The 16,825-nt window shown below is 52.7% G+C and overlaps 1 long non-coding RNA gene across 1 annotated transcript; it reads left to right on the forward strand.

Annotated features, from left to right (window-relative positions):
* The first annotated feature begins 12,589 nt into the window (after window positions 1-12,589).
* On the forward strand, window positions 12,590-15,580 carry LOC134471525 (uncharacterized). Its single transcript, XR_010040978.1, has 3 exons — window positions 12,590-13,321; window positions 14,398-14,665; window positions 15,010-15,580. It is a non-coding gene; the product is annotated as an uncharacterized LOC134471525 (long non-coding RNA).
* Window positions 15,581-16,825: the final 1,245 nt, after the last annotated feature.

Here is a 16,825-nt window from a genome sequence, read left to right on the forward strand (position 1 = left end):
GTGCCATCAAGGGGAAGGGCTCCCCCCACTCCAGGGGACCTCAACACTCCTGTCATGGGGCACTGTGGGACACAGGGGCTGCTTATTTCCCTCTGCTCAGGAGCAGGGCTGACATCAGTGCAGCATTCAGGAAGTGGGGTTGGTTGGCTCAAAGCCCTAATGATCTAACGGGCACCTGGAGCGGGTTTCCCCGGTGTACCCAGCTGCCGGCACTAACCGGTGTCACTGGTCCATAGCCAAGTGCCCGGTGCCTCCTGTGCCTCGGTGAGCTCTCCTGAGCACCGACCTATTGTAGGCAGGGACTGCTTGCCATTAAGGGTAACCGTGTGACCGCTGTACTCTTCTCCTCTGCGTGTGTCCCACAACTCCTGGGGAACCAGTCACCCATACCCGGTGCTATCTGTATCCCACTGAGGTCACCGATGGCTATGGTGGATGATTTAAAAAAACTTCCGGGTTTCTTCTCCAGCACTGAGCACTCCACTTCTCTGCCTGAGGCTTCTGAGGTCCTGAGAGCTGGGTGTCCACCTGCAAAGGTGGTCCGGGGATGCTAGGGGTCAGTGGCCCCCATGGAAGGCAGGGGTGAAGCTCTCCCCATGCCTCAGATAGTCTACATCAGGGCCAAGCTCGATGACCACAGAGGGTGTCCTGCATGGGCAATCTGGCTTCCTTGTTTCACCCTGCTTCTCTTTACCATCTCCCAAATGAATTGTCTGCCACCAAATCCCGTCTCATCACTTGCTTCCAGGAGCCCCCAGGTTGAGCCTCTCTCCTAACTGCCTCTTCTGGGTCCCTTTCTTCTGAGCAGCACTGTTGAGTTCTCCCGACCCATGAGTCTCCTGCTTATGCCTCTCCTGAATGCAGGGCTCTGTCCTCTCCTATCATGCGTTAGTCAGCTTTTCATGCTTGTGACAAAACACCTGCCATGACCAACCAAGGGACAGATCTAGTTGGCTCACAGTTTCTGAGTTCTGGTCCGTGGTTGCTGACTCTGCTGCTGTGGTCTATGGAGAGGCAGGGCATCCTGGCAGGCACACAGGTGGAGCACACTACTCATCTCATGGCAGCCCGGAAGCAGGGAGAGAGAAAGAAAGAAACAGTGGTCCACACTGTTTAGACCACATCCCCAGTGACCTCACTTCCTACCACAGGCTCCATTCCTTAAAGCACCCACCACTTGCCACAAGTTGGCCACCAAGCATTTAACACAGGGTCTGGGGCATGTTCCAGATCCAAACCAGAGATTCACGTGGCCACAGCAGGAAGGAGTGAGTGCAGTCTCGCCTCCTTCTGGAACATGTTGGGGCTCAGCAGTTCTGAAGGCCACTCATAAGGGGCAACAACAATCAGAGGGGGCCATTCCATCTGGAGCCAAATCCCTTGTACTCTGTTGACCTCTCTCCTTCATGTGTGAACGAACAGAGTGACCAGGCTCCCACCCTCCCTTTTGCTTCTGGGGGTACCCACGAGGGCATCAGACCCCTAAGAACTGCCTACGACCCTTTCTGGATCAACAAAATAGGAGAGGAGCAGCTGCCTTTGCGGGGCACGAACTCATTGTCCTTCCCCTTTCCTCCTTCGCTCTGCTTCTCCCAGGGTGCTTCCCATGGCTGCACGCTCGAGGTCACATTCCTCCCCCTGAAACACCCTTCCAATGAGGCCCAGTGGCCACCTGTCCAGAGGTGGACTGTGTCCCCTCTACCCTCTAAATGACACTGCAGTCCTGATCTCTGGTGTTGTACACCTGGCCTCCTTTGGGAACAGGGTGATGCAGGTGTGACCAAGTGAAGATGAGCACATAGCAGATCGGGTGGTATCATCATCAGAAGGCCAAGCGAAGATGCAGGGACACAGGCGTCCAGGACAGCGACTCGTGAGGACAGAGCGGAGATCAGAGCAAAGAGCATCGAGGCTGGACAACCACTGAAGAGCTACACACTGTTCTCCGGTCTCCGGGAGGAGCCAGGCCCTGGGACAACTTAGTTTTGGACGTCCAGTCTCCAGAGTGGTGGGAAAATTAATTTCTGTTGTTTGAAGACAGCAAGGTTGCAGCCCTAGGTTACTACGGTCCTAGGAAATGAACACATCCTGCTGCTGCCTTCTCTAGAAGTCCACCCTGACTACGCGTCCACACACCAGGCTGTCTCATGCCTCTCTCGGGCCTCCTGATGCCTTAGTCTAGGGCAGTGGTGGCGAGCCTAGGGCACCTGCACCACAGGTGCTCTCCCTGTCTGCAGGTGAGCCAACCTGCAGCAGCACGACCCCAGCAGTAGAGCACCGAACACCATCGGAGGAGCTGTGCGCATGCTCAGGGAGGCGCAGCGGCACCGGGTGATGACGTCACAGGAATCTGGGCGTGGCCTCTATAAGGCCCTGGGGTCATTTCTTTCAGTGGCTGCAGCCGGGATGGCATCTGTAATTGGCAGGGCCCAGGGCAGAGTAAACACAGGGCACCCCCTCTTCGGGAAGTACTTAGGAATCATTTGTAGGGAAATGGATGCACCTTGGGACCATAATGTTAAGGAAACAAATCAGTCACACAGCTTCAGTATCACATGGTTTCTCTTATAGGAGAAACCCAACGGATAAATAAATCAAAGGGCAAAATGAAAGCTAGATAATAGGAAACAGGGAGACGGATCTTTTGCAAAAGCAAAGGGGACCGAGAATAAAGGAAGTGATAAGAGAGGGGAGGAGAAGGCGATGAAACAAGCACTGAGGCGCGCCCTGTGTATGCGCGGACTCCGCACTACGAGGATGATCATTATGGAGCACAAGCATGGACCAGTGAGCACAGAAAGCTCCCTAGGCTTAGAATGGAGCTGGGAGGGCACTAGTGGACGGTGGGGTGGGGCAGCGGGCAGTGGGCAGCGGGGTCTGAGCAGGGAGCCTTCTCCCGAGCTGCACCACCTCCTGGAGCAAACAGGCTTGTTCTTTCTAAGGTTCACTGGCTCTTGTCTGCTCCTTCCCCAAACATCACCTCCTCACCGTGGCCACCTTGGCTTTGGTTTCCTTCCCTGCCAATCCGGGCCTTTAGAAGGGTTCTGGTGCTCTGCAGGCCTCAAGGAAAGAGGTTCATGTTCGACGGGAGGCAGGAGTCCTGGGGCCGCTGGTTCTTTCCCTGCCAGGGCCTGGGACTGCGGCCCAAGCCCATTTTGAGCCTTTCCACCTGCACAGGGCGGAGCCTAGAGCCAGCACATAGTGAGTACATGGGGTTTCTTAAGGGGAGGGTTGAGGTGCTGGAGACTGAACCCGGGACCTTTGCACTGAGCAATACCCTCAGCCCTTTTAACTTTTATTTTGAGCCAAGGTCTTACTAAATGGCTAAGATACCCAAGCTGGCCTTGGACTTGGGATCCTGCTGCTTCAGCTTCCCAGCATGCTGGGATTATACATGAGTGCGACCATGTCCAGCTTGCTACTTATTTTTCTTCATTTCTTTTTTATTTTTGTTAGTAATATGTCCTGTTTGCAGGACATATTATATTCACCATGAGGAGCAGGCACATGTATGTAACACACCTTAATTATTTTTATGTTCCACTCTCCACCTTCATCTCTTGCCCCTCCTTCACATTTGCAAAACATCTTTTCCCTATTTCCTATTATCTATCTTTTATTTTGCTCTTTAAATTATTTATACTTTGGGTTTCTCCTATAAAGTGAAACCATGTGATGCTTAAACTCTTGTGCCTGATTAATTTCACTTAACATTGCTGCACATTTTTAAAGACCAGAATAATTTAGCATCTCTGGCCTCAGTTTCCTTATCTGAACAATGGGGTCATCGAAACATCCACCCTGGAGATTTTTGCTAAGTGACTGACACCATCCATGAATGTCCTTTGGACAAGTCTGGGGGTCATGGGCTCTTCTCCCAGGGCTGCCACCTCCTTCCTGGGTGTCCCCCATGGACAGAGACGGCAGGCAGCAGGGTAGATGCAGTAGGGAGTTAGAAATGAATCTGCTCAGGGGTTTTGAGATGATTACAGGAGAGAAGTGAGAAGACAGAGCTTGGCACAGAGGGCAGATGTGCGGGCTGGGCTGGCCACATTCGCCAGCAGGCTGGGAAAACAACAAAGAGAAAGGCCTGCCCCTGCCCTGCAGCGACCTCTGTTCTGACTTAGAAGACGCGTTTTAAAGACTTCAGCGCAGAGCTGAATAATTGATTTTGAAATATTTGAATTCTGGAACATGAAATGAAACCCGTTCAGCTTTTCATGACCCTCCCTCTCCCCATAACAACATGAAGCTTATTTCAAACTCTAGAAATAACAAAAAGCACCCCGAGACCACCCCCTTAGCGTAACTCCCCTCGGTGGCTGATGAAAGGCAGGCGTATCAAATTCACTCCGGGACAGAGAGGAGTCTGAGAAATGGATTGGGGAGGATGGCGCGGGCTCAGGGATGCGATGCGCCAGGATGCGCGCAGACACGCGGAGTTGGTCTCTCTGGAGCCGCCCCGCACGCTTATGACCATCGGTCTTGACATGTTTCAAAACGATGTGCAGCCCAGGAACGAAATCGCTTGTCAGCAAGATTTTTGTTTTAATTAGTAGGCTTTTTAAAAAAATACCAGTTTGAGGTTGTTAGAGAAACAGAATGGAAAGTACAGAGTGTCCCCGTGGGCCCACCCCCACCAGCCTCCCTTGTTACTAATAACTTGGTTCTAAGCTCAGCCTGCACTTTACCTGTTTGAACTTAAAGCGCAGAGTTTACCCGGAAGCTGTCCGGTCTAGGGGGTGGGCCACTAGAGTGTCCCCTGGAATGGTGTCAGCGTCCTGAGTCCTGAGCATCCTGTGTCCCCCTGCGCACTCCCCCACCTCCCCTACACCCCCCACATCTGCCAATCATTGACACTTTGTCTCCAGAGTTTTGCTGTAAATTGGGGTGAGGGGCTTTGCTGTAAATTTTGCCCTAAGTCATTTATTGCGTCTCAGGGTATAAGGATATGAACTGAATTTATAAAGAAATTAACCGACATATATTAATAGTACAAATTTGTTCTCCTAAAAAAAAAAAACAAACAAAAGAACAAATTTGTTTTCCTAAACAAATGCCAATTCAAAATAAATTGAAGATAAACTGATAGTGAAACCATCTTCTAGAAGAGAGGACACGTTTTACACTTCAAAATTAGAATTCATTTTATAAAACCTGTATTTGCACAGTTGAGAGAAGCGAAGCATTTTGGAATCCACGTGGTGGCTTTGCCTTCGTGTCTCGCGTGTTACTTCTCCATGGGATGAAAAGGTGAGGACTTTTTACGCTGCGTCTGAGTGGCAATCCTTGGGTGACGTCCTTGGCCTGTGCTTGTCCTCTTCCTATCCCTTGATGTGCTAGGTATCTCAGGTTTTCCTTCACTGAACTCAGCTTGTGTAACTCAGCTTGTGAACTCAGCTTGGGCTGTGGTCAGGGTGTTTTCTCCAGTTCAGTGTGACTCAGCTGCCTGCCTTTAGAGCACAGCTGCTTTGGTTCGGTACTCACCGGACTCTGGATTCTCTCCTTTCTACCAAATTCTTCTCCCTCTGCCCAGGGGCGATACGTGTCCTCAGGCTAGAACTGTATTTCATGCTCAATAAATGTTGAGCAGCTGATTAACTGGCTGCTAGTGATGGACCTTGAAAGTTTGGAAAGCCCCAAACTAAACTCCCGGTTTCCTCTCCCATCCTGGCCACTGCCCCTTTCCCAGGGCTCCCTCCCCATCTGAGACCTGAAGTCACCATCTAGCCGGCCTTTCAAGCCGAAAGTTGGGAGTCATAGTTCCAAGCCTACCCTTGGGTCCTGGCTCTGCTAAGGCTTTTATTGGCTCCATGTAATCTGCACAAAGTCTACAGGCTGTGAAATACAAACTTCTCGGGCTGGGGATTTAGCTCAGCGGCATAAGCGCCTGCCTTCCTTGCAAGCAGGCAGTCGTGAGTTAGAGACCTGGTACCGATAAAAAGGAAAAAGACAAAAAAAAAAAAAAAAAAAAAAAAAAAAAAGAAATACAAACTTCTCATTGGCAGGCAGCTCACAGAGCAGCAGAGACAGCCATTTGTGCAGCTTAAGTGTTCATTTATGCAAATCTGTCCATGCAGGCATCTGTGTGGAGAGCGATGCAAGGATGTCCTCTGGTTTTTAAAGATGCCCCTTCCACCCTCACACCAGTGCTGTTCCCCAGGGCCAGGGAAGACTGCTACCAAACGCGTTTCCAAGTCCTTCAGGCCCGCTCAGTTCCAGGCAGGATGGGCTGCTCAGAGCAGGGGTCCACCTGATACAGCTGCCCAGACCCACATTCCTCCTCCTTTTCTGACTCCCCTTTCTGTGGCAGCTTGGGAGGTGTATGGGACAGGGCACTGGGAGGATCCACATTGATTTGGAAAATGGATCAAGAGAATCCTTTCCTAGCTTAGTCTTTCCTGTGCCCTAGGTTCCTGGACAAGGGACAGTCTGGGCTTTGGGAGATGTGTGTCAGGAGTGGCGGCAGCCAGGACAGGGTCTGGAGGCCATGCACTCAGAATGCCAGGCTGTGACTCTGCCTTTCCCTGGCTCAGCACGAGGCCCTCCTCTTGGATTGGTGACATGGGAGTTGGCAAGAAGACCCTGAGTGGCCAAGTAGCCCACCAAGGCCTAGAGCTGGCATGTGAGCTGGGGCAGACTCTGCAGACACCTTGCGGTGGTCAAGCTCGGGGTGGGGGAAGAGGGGCTAGGCAGCCGTGGTCCCCAGCAATCCCCTCGGCAGAGCACAGCCTCAGAACCTTTTGGAAGAAGCTGCTGCATGTTTTTACTGCAGGCTTTGGCCCCACGTAATCAGTGCTACCTTACTCATGTGGAAAGCGCAGATAAGGAAGTGCCAAGACAGTAAATGACTTGTCCAAGACTCTGGAGCCAATGGTGCCGGAGCCAGGAGTGGCATCTGGGGCTCCTAAAAGCTCTGAGTCTGAGGGCGTTACCATGTTGAACCATGTCTGGCTCCGTCTCCCCGGAGCAGCCTCTGCCCTGGCTGCACCCCATGGGGCCTGTCCAGAGCCAGAGGCTGCTGGGTCATCAGACTTGGATGGTGCTTTTCAGCCATCTCGTTTCAGCCTCTGGTACTCAGAGACTTAGATGATGAAGTGACAGTCCCAGTGTCATCTTTGTAGTTCATGGTAGATGGAGCCCGTAGAGTTGGCACACAGTCCAAATTTTTTGCTTTCCCATAACAACCAGATGGGATCAACCCTGAGTTGCTCATAAACTTTATTCAAATACAAAAAAATGGCTGAACAGAGAAAATTTATTATTTTTCCCATCTGGGAGAAGCATAGCTATTACGATTTCTGGGCCCCCGTCCATTTTTCATAAAGGGGTGGTCAGGGAGCACTCTGATACATAATAGATTCGATTGCGCTCCCCTGTCTGCATTGTGCCTGTGTGGGACAGGAGCTGGTGACTCGGCACCGCAGGGCACACCCCTGGAAGCAGCTGTGTTCCTGGGTAATCAACCCAAAAACGGTTTTAAAAGTCTGGACTGCAGGCTGGCCCCACGACAGCTGAAACAGGCTGAAGATTAAGGCACAAATCCAATTTTACTTTTCTATTTAAAAAATCATGCTTTTATTAAAACATTATTATGCACCATAAGGGACATGGCAAGGTTGTCACTGACTCGTCTTGTGACCCAAAGGGGTAAACTCACTTGGGGTCCCTCAAGAGCAGAAAGCCCCACCTCCATGGAGGGTCACAGACCTGGAGCCACAGAGGGCCATGGAGGGCCACGGAGCCTGGGGACATAGGACACACTTCAAATGACCTGACCCTCCCAGGTGTCTCGGGTGCAAGGAGTGGCCGGGACACTCAGCACCCAGAGTGGAGGGAGCTGCTGTGGGGAGCTTCACTCTGCCCTCGGCGGGACCCTTGCAAGAATCTCCTTTAGTCTTTCAACGCAAGGCAAAAGCTTTCATACAGTGGGGAGAAAGCTAGCACTCTGTGGAGAAAAGGAACTGGGAACCGGGTCTGTTTTCTGTGGTTCCACTGCCAGGGAAGACAAGCTCAGCTGATCAAGATCCATAGGAAAGCTGGTGTGTGGTGCATACGTGTCATCCCAGAACTAGGGAGGCTGTAAGTTTAAGGCCAGCAAGACCTGTGGACCTTCTTCCACGGGCAGAAAGAGCCACCGATGGCCCAAGCAGAACTCGTTAGGCAGTGAGCAGGGGTGAGGCCCTCACCAGAACTCTGCAGAGAGGGAGGAGTGCCAGGAGGGCAGGACCAGGAGGAAACCTGTGGGATGGGCGAGACAGGGAAAAGGGAGGGAAAGAGGGTACAGAGGGATTCTGAGTGACTGGCTCAGGGGACTGCAGAGCTTAGCAAGGCCCACAGTGCGGAGCAGAATCTGCTGTGCTGAGGGTCCACCAAGTCAGATGCTGATCTCATGAGAACAGCCCGGCAGAGACGCCCAGCACAATGTCTGACCAGACCTCTGGGTGCCATAGTGCAGCCACATTGGCACAGAAAATGAACCACTACCGAGGTTCCTGGGCGAGTGGGTCTGGGTGGAAGCTGGGACTCATCTTGAAGATGCTGCTGGATCTGCTCCCTGGCTCTGCGCTTACCCAGGGGGATGGTGGCTGAGTGCGGGGTTATGTCATGGCTACCGAGGGACACGTGCCGGGAAGTGGCGCTATGCCGTGTGGGGAAACCAAGGCACAGCACTGTATCCATGGTCACAAATCCCATGAGTGTCAGAATTGCAAAGGAGCTGATCCCATGCTGAACCGACCCTGGACACCAGTGGACTCTTGGGATGAGCGGGCCTGTCCCTCTTACCCCCCACCACTCCTTGGCCTGCATGCAGTATTTTTCCACAACAGTTTGCTTCCAGGAGTTCTTCTCGGAGGCCTGAGGAGGAAAACGGAGCTGATCATTTTTCATGGCTCAGTTATCCAGCAATCTGCAATTACAGGATGGTGGGGAAGCTTCCCCTCGCTTTGTGGTAACCCGGAGCCAACTCTGGGCTTTTCTCTGAGAAGCAGGCAGCAGCAGGAGCAGGCTTTCTCTGCCGCCTTCTTCCCTGCCGCAGACCCTCCACGGGGAGCGATGGAGGTCTCCTCACAGGGAGCAGCACAGAAACACCCCAACACTCACAGGTTGGTTTGGAAAGGCAAAGACTACAATTCTGGGTAGATTCCTCCTACTAATATCACAAAATGCTTCATCGCCATCTCAAATTTTTCTTTAAACCTATTTTTCCAAGTAAGATCTTATTCCAGTGAGATAATCCTTGCATAAGCAATACAATAAAAAAAAAAAAGGTGGTGTTTAAACTTGAAAAATATATCACATTCAAAGAAACGTGGCCTTTGGCCCTCAAACCCTCCCCCGGCTCCAAACACTCATCCTGTCGCTCCTGCCCCTCTGTGGGGCCGCTCTGAGGTCCTCTTTTCTGAGCGTTTTTAGATGCATTGTTGTGGCTGCCTTGATGTCCTCAACTGTTCCAAAACGCTTCTCTTTTGTGGTCATTTTGACTTTGGGGAAGAGGCGGAAGTCACAGGGTGCCAGGTCCAGTGACTAAGGCAGAAGAAGACAGCGTCCTGTTTTTACAAACCGGCCGTCCCACCAAATGGCACTGGGCAGCAGTGTCCACCGCACTTTTGACCACACCTCGTAAAGGCCCCAGGACTGCTCCTGAAAGTGGTAGGAGTGGTGAGACGCATTTTTGCAAAGCGGGAGGGGTGTTTTGAGGGGATCCGTGCCACTGTCTCTTCTAGTTCATTGAATTTTTAAGTGTAAATGACAGTTGTTCTTCAGGGAGAAGTCTGACAGTGTCAGAAGTCCTTTCGCATCGCATCTTATTTTCCCCTCTCTGAAGGCTGCCACAACCTCTGGCCCTCATGTATCAGGGAGCTGAGTGAGGACCAGCAGTGGGAGGCACTGAGTGTGCAGTGTGGTCACTGCCTGGTCCTGCAGTGAGGACCAGCAGTGAGTGTGCAGTGTGGTCACTGCCTGGTCCTGATGCAGGGACCTTAGGGAGCCCAGAGAAGCTCTTCCCTTCCCGGGAGCTGGCTGGGCCCATCACATATCCCAAGGCACTGAGGACCCACAGCACTGGACACCCTCCCCTGGAGTCTGAGCTGGCAGGATAGTAGCAGTTGCTGAGGGTTTGGGTCCCTTCCCATGGCAGCTTGGTGAAGCCAGCTGATCCCAGACTCTTCTCAAGCAGTGGCATGCAGTCTCAATTCAGCCTTGAGTTCAAATCCTGCCCCTGGTGTTTTTCAGCAGTAATGTGCCATTGGTTTTACTCCCCAGCTCCTTAAGACAAAATTAAGAAGGCAAAGGTTGCAGTAGAATGTCCCTCAAGGGGTGGCAGAGCAGGTGAGCACATCAGGAGGTAGCCACCCTGGCACAGGGACATGTTGAGAAGGCTGGATTTTATGCAGCTTTTTGTATCCATGAGTCCAGCATTATCCCAGGAGCTCTGCTGCTCCTGCTCACTGTTTGCCACTGCGGCAGCTTGCAAGGCTGGTACACAGCTCCTGTGGCCCCAGGCAGTGTCTCAGCCAACAGGAAATTGCCTTACTTCCAGGAAGGGGAGCCAGGGCCTTGCCTCACTGCCCTGCCCTAGCCACAGACAGCTCCTTCGCCCAGTCTCCCTGCAAAACCCGACTTCTTCCTGGATATAGGCACAGCAGGACCCACCACTGCATAACGGGAGGGCCGGGTGCTCACACTTCTTTAGCCCTCTGGTCAGGGGCTGCCCCCTAGGCTCCAGCCTCTGCTCCCTGTCCAGGAAACTGGGCCGGGGCAACTCCTCTGAGCAGCACTGGGGCCAGGTCCTCCCTGTCAAGGTGCCAGTTTGGAAGTGGGTACAATTCCCCCAGCAGAGCGCAAGTCCACAACCCCCTGACTTCTCTGCGCATCATCTTCGGAACTGGCACCGCCTCCGGGCAGCTGCACATTTCCATCCTGCTTCCTTGCTTCAGTCTTCTCCTTTCCTCTGCCCTAAACCCAAATAGTGAGTGACAGTACTGTGTCTTTTTTTTTTTTTTTTTTTTTTTTTTGGTGCTAGGACTCGAACTCATGACCTTGCGCTTGCCAGGTAAGCGCTTGTGCCACTGAGCTAAATCCCCGGCCCATTATTGTGTCTATTCTTATTGAGGCATTCATCACTGAACCAATCCCTGCCATGTGCCCAGGGCTGTGCTGGACCCTGCACTTGCCTCTGGAGGGACAAAGACACAAAGATCGTTAAGCTCACGATTGTTAAGCACACATCGAACCCAGGACCCCATGCGTGTAGGGTCAGCCACAGCCAAGGTGCTCGGAGGCTGCACGGACCACACACAGCCTCCATGGAGCCCCGTCCAGCGAGCCTGGCATTGCGTCTACTCCCAGGCTGTGGTGGGTCCTGGGGAAGCAAGGCAAGGCTGTGTTTCACAGGGGTGGGCTCAGCCGTCCCCGCGAGGGCCACCGAGGCCTGGGGGTCCCCAGGCCAGGATTAGATGTTCATCTAGAGTGGGGTCTGATGAAGGCATCTCTGGTCGCTGCCACTGAGAGACGGATTACTGTGGAATCCTGGTGAACGACTCGGCCCGCTCTGGCAGCCAGCGTCCTAACCAGCGGAAGATGACAAGTCCCAAGGCCTCGGCCCTGTTTGGCTGCCAGAAAAACACTGTGGGGCAGAGGTCTGGAGACAGAAAACCTGAAGCTGTGTCGCTGTGGCGACTGGAAAACTTTTGTTTTTATTTAGGAGACTGATTTGTATATGTTAAGGCCAATTGGTAGAAATTGGTTCATTTGCAAATTGGCAGGCACAGAAGAAGCTTGATTTAAGACTAAAAGCAACAAAGCTAAGGCAATAAAAAGAGAATCACTTTCATTAAGTTCAAAAAAGCAGACGCTATCCAAGCTTTCTTTTCTTCTGAGATTCTTAACTTCTCTCACAGCAAACGAGTCTGAGGTTGTTTACAGAAACACCAGATGATAGCATAAAAATAAAGAGGATGAGAAATCAGGGAGAAGGGACGGTAAGAATAGAATAATAGAATGAACCGGAGGAAAGATAATATGCAGAAAAATGCATATGATATTCTAAAGACATCAGAAGTTAACTGGAAAAATATTTATAGCATAAATGCATGCTAAGTAGGAAAACATGAAGCTCAGCTCCGCAGCTGATCCCACATTTACCCAGAAGACACCAACAGTAAAGGTGTAGAACACCTGAATCCCTTTCCGCTCGGTCCCACGCTGCTAAAAGGCCGCTGGCCTCCGACTCATCTGGGCATGTGTAACCGTGCTTGTCCTCCCAGCTCCATGCAAACAGCATCTCCCAGTGTACTCTCTCCTGCACGGGCCTCACTTCCCCGCTGTCTTACCCTCCTCTTTGCTAGGACAAAATACCCAACACCCACAGGGTAAGACAGGAGAAGTTTGTTTATGTATTGATTTAGTTTTTGTCTTTTTGAGACAGGGTCTCTCTACGCAGTTCAGGCTGGCCTTGAGCTCACTTTGTAGCCCAGGCTGGTTTTGAACTCCCAATGATCCTCCTGCCTCAGCCTCCTGAGTGCTGGGATTACAGGTGTGAGCCATCACACTGGCAAGAGAGGTTTATTTTTGGCTCATGTTTAGAAGTTTCAGTCCTCTGCATGGCACGAGGGGGATAGTGGAGGAGAAGCTGCTCACACCAGGTGGCTAGGAAGTGAGGAGCCAGAAAGGGAGAGAGATGCTTCCAGGTCACATCCTCAGTGACCCAGTTCTTCTGAGCCCAACAGCAAACCAGCTATAGTGTCCCCACAATCCAATCCCCTCTCAAAAGCCCTGCATGTGGGTGCACAAGGCTTTGAAGGACCTCTAACTATGAACCATAACAGTCCCTATGCACCAGTAACACCCATGCATATTTGTACACACGGCTGCTGTCTGCTCCGGGTCCTGCTGTGCATTTACCCTTGTATGTGACGGCATTCTCATGTTCTAGAACATTCCCGTCTCCTGGGCAATCAGTTCCCTTTCTTTGGACACAGGCCTTGCTTTTCAGTAGAACCCACCAGTCACGAGCCCTGGGGAGAGCACATGACCCAGGTCTTAGCCAATCACCTGCTCTGCATCCCTTTGCACTGATGCAGGAATTGGCTGGCTGTGGGCTCCTCAAGTGGCCTCATGGCTCATTAGGAGGAGTCTGTAGCCTTTTGATGAACTTGGGTGCACCAGGCAGGTGCTCTGTAGCCACAGGGGAAGCTGGCCTGAGGACAGAATCTGCAGAAAAGAGAGAACAGGGAAGATGTTGGAGAAAAGCAGCACTAAGGATTCTGCTTGATCTCTGCTCACAGCTGTGCCCGGAAATTGCTATCTGGTCCTAAAGGTAACATTTTCCCTTTCACACTGAAGTCAAGTTGAACCAGGTTTTCAGTGACTTGGGAACCAAAGCGTCCCCCTCTGTCTGTAAAGCCCTACAAACTGCTTCAACACAAATGCTGACCCAACCTAGGGCACTGCATCCTGTGAGTCGTGGCTCGTGCCTCCCTTGGGTGCTCCTTCTCTGCCTGGTTGATCTCCCCATTTTCAGGGCTCCTGTCCCTTGCCCCTCCTGTCACTTCTGCTCCACACCTGAGCTTTTTTTCATAGTTTATCTCATTCAAGGGACCTTGCCTATCAAGGGACCCTCCCATCTGGCTGTGATTTCCATGAGTTCAGGGATGACCCCTGCTTTGTTCTCAAAGGAAACCCTATGGCTGGTCCAGCGAAGGGCATGTAATCAGTTTTTGCTGAATAATGAATATTTACCTTGGTGTAGGCTCCCACTAACTTGGCACGGGACTCCCCAGCAATCAGGTCTGTCCCCCAGCCCCACCTACATGTGGATTCTCCTAGAGGTGGAATGTGAGACCTGAGACTGGGGGAACCTAGAGAGAAGAGGAGAAGAAAAGTGGGGAAGGGAGGAGGGAGGGGAAGGAAGAGGAGAGGAAAGGAGAAAAGGGGAGGGGAGGAAAGAAGGAGAGGTGGAGGAGGGGAGAGGGGTGGGAGGGGATGAATGTGTCATGAACCAGCTTTGGGTAGATCCCTACCAGGGACTCTGAGATAGAGTGTTATAAACAGGCTGCTGGGGGAAGAGGGAGCTGTGGCATTTGCACCCCACTTTCCTCGTCCTCCAGAGAAGCCCATGGCACAGGGAAATGCAGGTGCTGGCTGGGCCAGGGAGCAGTGAGCTCTGAAATGGCAAGGGGAGGGGACAAGGGCAGGACACCCACAGGTGTGACCCACAGCTCTGCGCTGCCGCCTGGCTAGGGGCCTTCCCACTCCCGGTGCTGAGGGTGCTCTGTGGGCTGGATCTGGTCCATCCTGTATGACTTTATCCGGGCACTAGGCACCAATGAGCTCACGCTATGCCTGCATTCACCGTATTTTTTGATCACCACACTGACGGACAATTTATGTCAGCTTCTGTCAAACAGAAACCCGGCGCTGTGTCTTCATCCATCACATCTGCTGGATCTGGCCGTGTGACTTTCGACTCTTCCCCAAAGGAAAATGTCCATGAGGGGGAAACATTTCACAACAATTCTGGACATCAAGGCAGCCAAGACACAGTAACTGGAGACCCTCAGGAAAGAGGACCGCAGAGCTGCTGCAGAACGCGGCCAGAGCCACGGGACAAGGGTGACTGAGGCAGGAGGCAGACTTCTGAGGGGCCATGGCGGATGGCAGGGTGCGTCTTTTCTTTTTAACGGAAAGATTCCACATCCACTCTGTGTCCCTCACACTGACCTGTGCTTCCCCAAGTCCCCTGAGGAGAAAGCCTGCTTGGTCTGATTTGCACAGCCCTGGCTGTGGGCTGAGCAGCGGCAGGTGGCTTTTTGGCAAACGGGGCGGTGGCAGCGCTTCCCTCTGTGTCCCCAAGTCCCGATGGGCCTTCCCTGTCTGCCTGCTAGGATAAATGGGCTTGGCTGTGGCAGTTACAAGCACTGTGTGGTTCTCCAAGCCCCTTTACGTCCAGCTTCCCCTCTGAGCCTTAAAACCAGCCCTCCTATGAGCAAACCTTGTCTTATCTAGCCTAACTTACACCGGGGAGGCCCAGAGAGGGCCAGCAACCCCTGGAGTGTCACACAGCAGAGCTGGAGCCAGGATGGAGACCTTGCATGCTGACTTCTGGCGGAGACACTTTCCTCAGTGGGGCCCTGGGCACCCCAGCATCAAGCCCTGAAGTTCCGGAAGGGAGGTGACGCCAGTCCCTTCCTGCCTTTTAAAGACGCGGCTCTGCATGTCCCCACCCCCTCTTCCTAGTAAGTAGAACCATTAGTTTTTATTGACGGGACTAATGCTTTTCATTTAGGGCCAATTACAATAGGAAGGGAGCCGCTTAGGGGTAACTGGGCGATGAAAGGGCTCCATTAGGGAACAAGCTCGGGGCTGCTGTTTCCCATTTGCAAGGCCGGCTCCACATGCGAGTCCCATTTAAACCGTAAACGGTGGCGCCCGGGGAGCCCTCGCGGCCGCCTTGAGAAACCCAATCCTTTTATCAAATCGCCAGATGGCCCCATGGCGGAGAAAGGTCTACTTCAGGTACTTTTCTCCTCCCGGAGCCCAGAGATGCTTGTTCCGGGCAGGCAGTTCCAGCCCCTCCCCGCCGGCCGTCCCTAACCCCTAACCCCTAACCCCTAACCCCTAACCCCTAACCCCGAGGAAGCGCAGTAGCCTCTCGCTTCCCCTTGCAGCCATCATCCTTCGGCTTTTACCAGCAGCCCAGTGACTCCTCAGAAACTTCTGCTCATTTCTTTGCTTTTCCTGTTTTCCATTTTGTTCCTTGGGGGAAGATGAATGGGCGGGGCACTCAGAGCACCCCAAATCCCAGCGGGGAGGGGTTGGGTTCAACCAGAGTTTATCTCACACCTGGGTTCCAGGGGCTGTGCCCATTTCACAGAAGACAAAGTGGAATTGGGCGTGTGGCGCATGCCTGTAGTCACAGCATTGCGGGTGGGGAGGCCGAGGCAGGAGGACTGCTGAGTCCCACACCAGCCTGGGCTACACAGAGAGTTCAAGGCCAGGCTGAACCCTGTAGGGAGATCCTGTCTCAAAACAAATCAAAACAAAATTCTAAGACTGGAAAGGGGAGGCTGGCAGTGGCTCTCTACGTATTTACAGGGCAGCAAAACACTTGGAACCACTACTGCAAATGCCTAGCTGCCTGACACATTGCGTCTTCACACAGTGTCTGTCCCCTTTAACAGCTACTCACCAGCTCCCCTCCACCCTATGAGCTGATACCCCAGGAGGGGTCCAGATCATCATGGTGTAGGATCTGGTCTGGGCTGCATGGGAAGTCCTGGCATTGCACTGCCTTCCAATTTTTACTTTCTTTCAAGGTTGTGAAAGGAAACTGTGACCTGCCCCATGGGGCCCAGGACCGGTGGGGCTTAAGTTTGAGCTTGGGAGCCCAGAAAACAGCTAGAGGCTGGGCGCAGACCAGTGTAAACAGAGAAACCAGGAGGTAAACAGCAAATCATCCCGGGACCCAGAGCCAGGGGTGTGCACGGAGGGAATGCTGAAATCTGCTTACAGTCCTTCCAGTGCCACAGCTAGACTGGCAGTGGGAGGGTACAGTCCAGAGCCTGGAGACTCTCCTAGCTCCTGCTGGGGGCCTGACAACATCAGAGGCTGCTGAGCCCAGCGGCTGTGGGCAGGGCCACACCGGTCCTTTGAGGACTTGCATTCTGGAGTCAGGAGCCACAAATGACATCACAGCAGCTGCACCCTTGGGTCAGCACCTCTACCCCTTGCGGGGGCCGCACTGGCCTCATTTTGGAGATGCCACCTTGACATGGGACAGGACCTTTCCTCCAGAGATCGGGCAGGAGGCTGGGATTAGAGC

Source organism: Cavia porcellus, unplaced genomic scaffold (assembly GCF_034190915.1).
Source record: "Cavia porcellus strain 051 isolate PalLab524CR breed Dunkin Hartley unplaced genomic scaffold, mCavPor4.1 scaffold_18, whole genome shotgun sequence".
Lineage (NCBI taxonomy): Eukaryota > Metazoa > Chordata > Mammalia > Rodentia > Caviidae > Cavia > Cavia porcellus.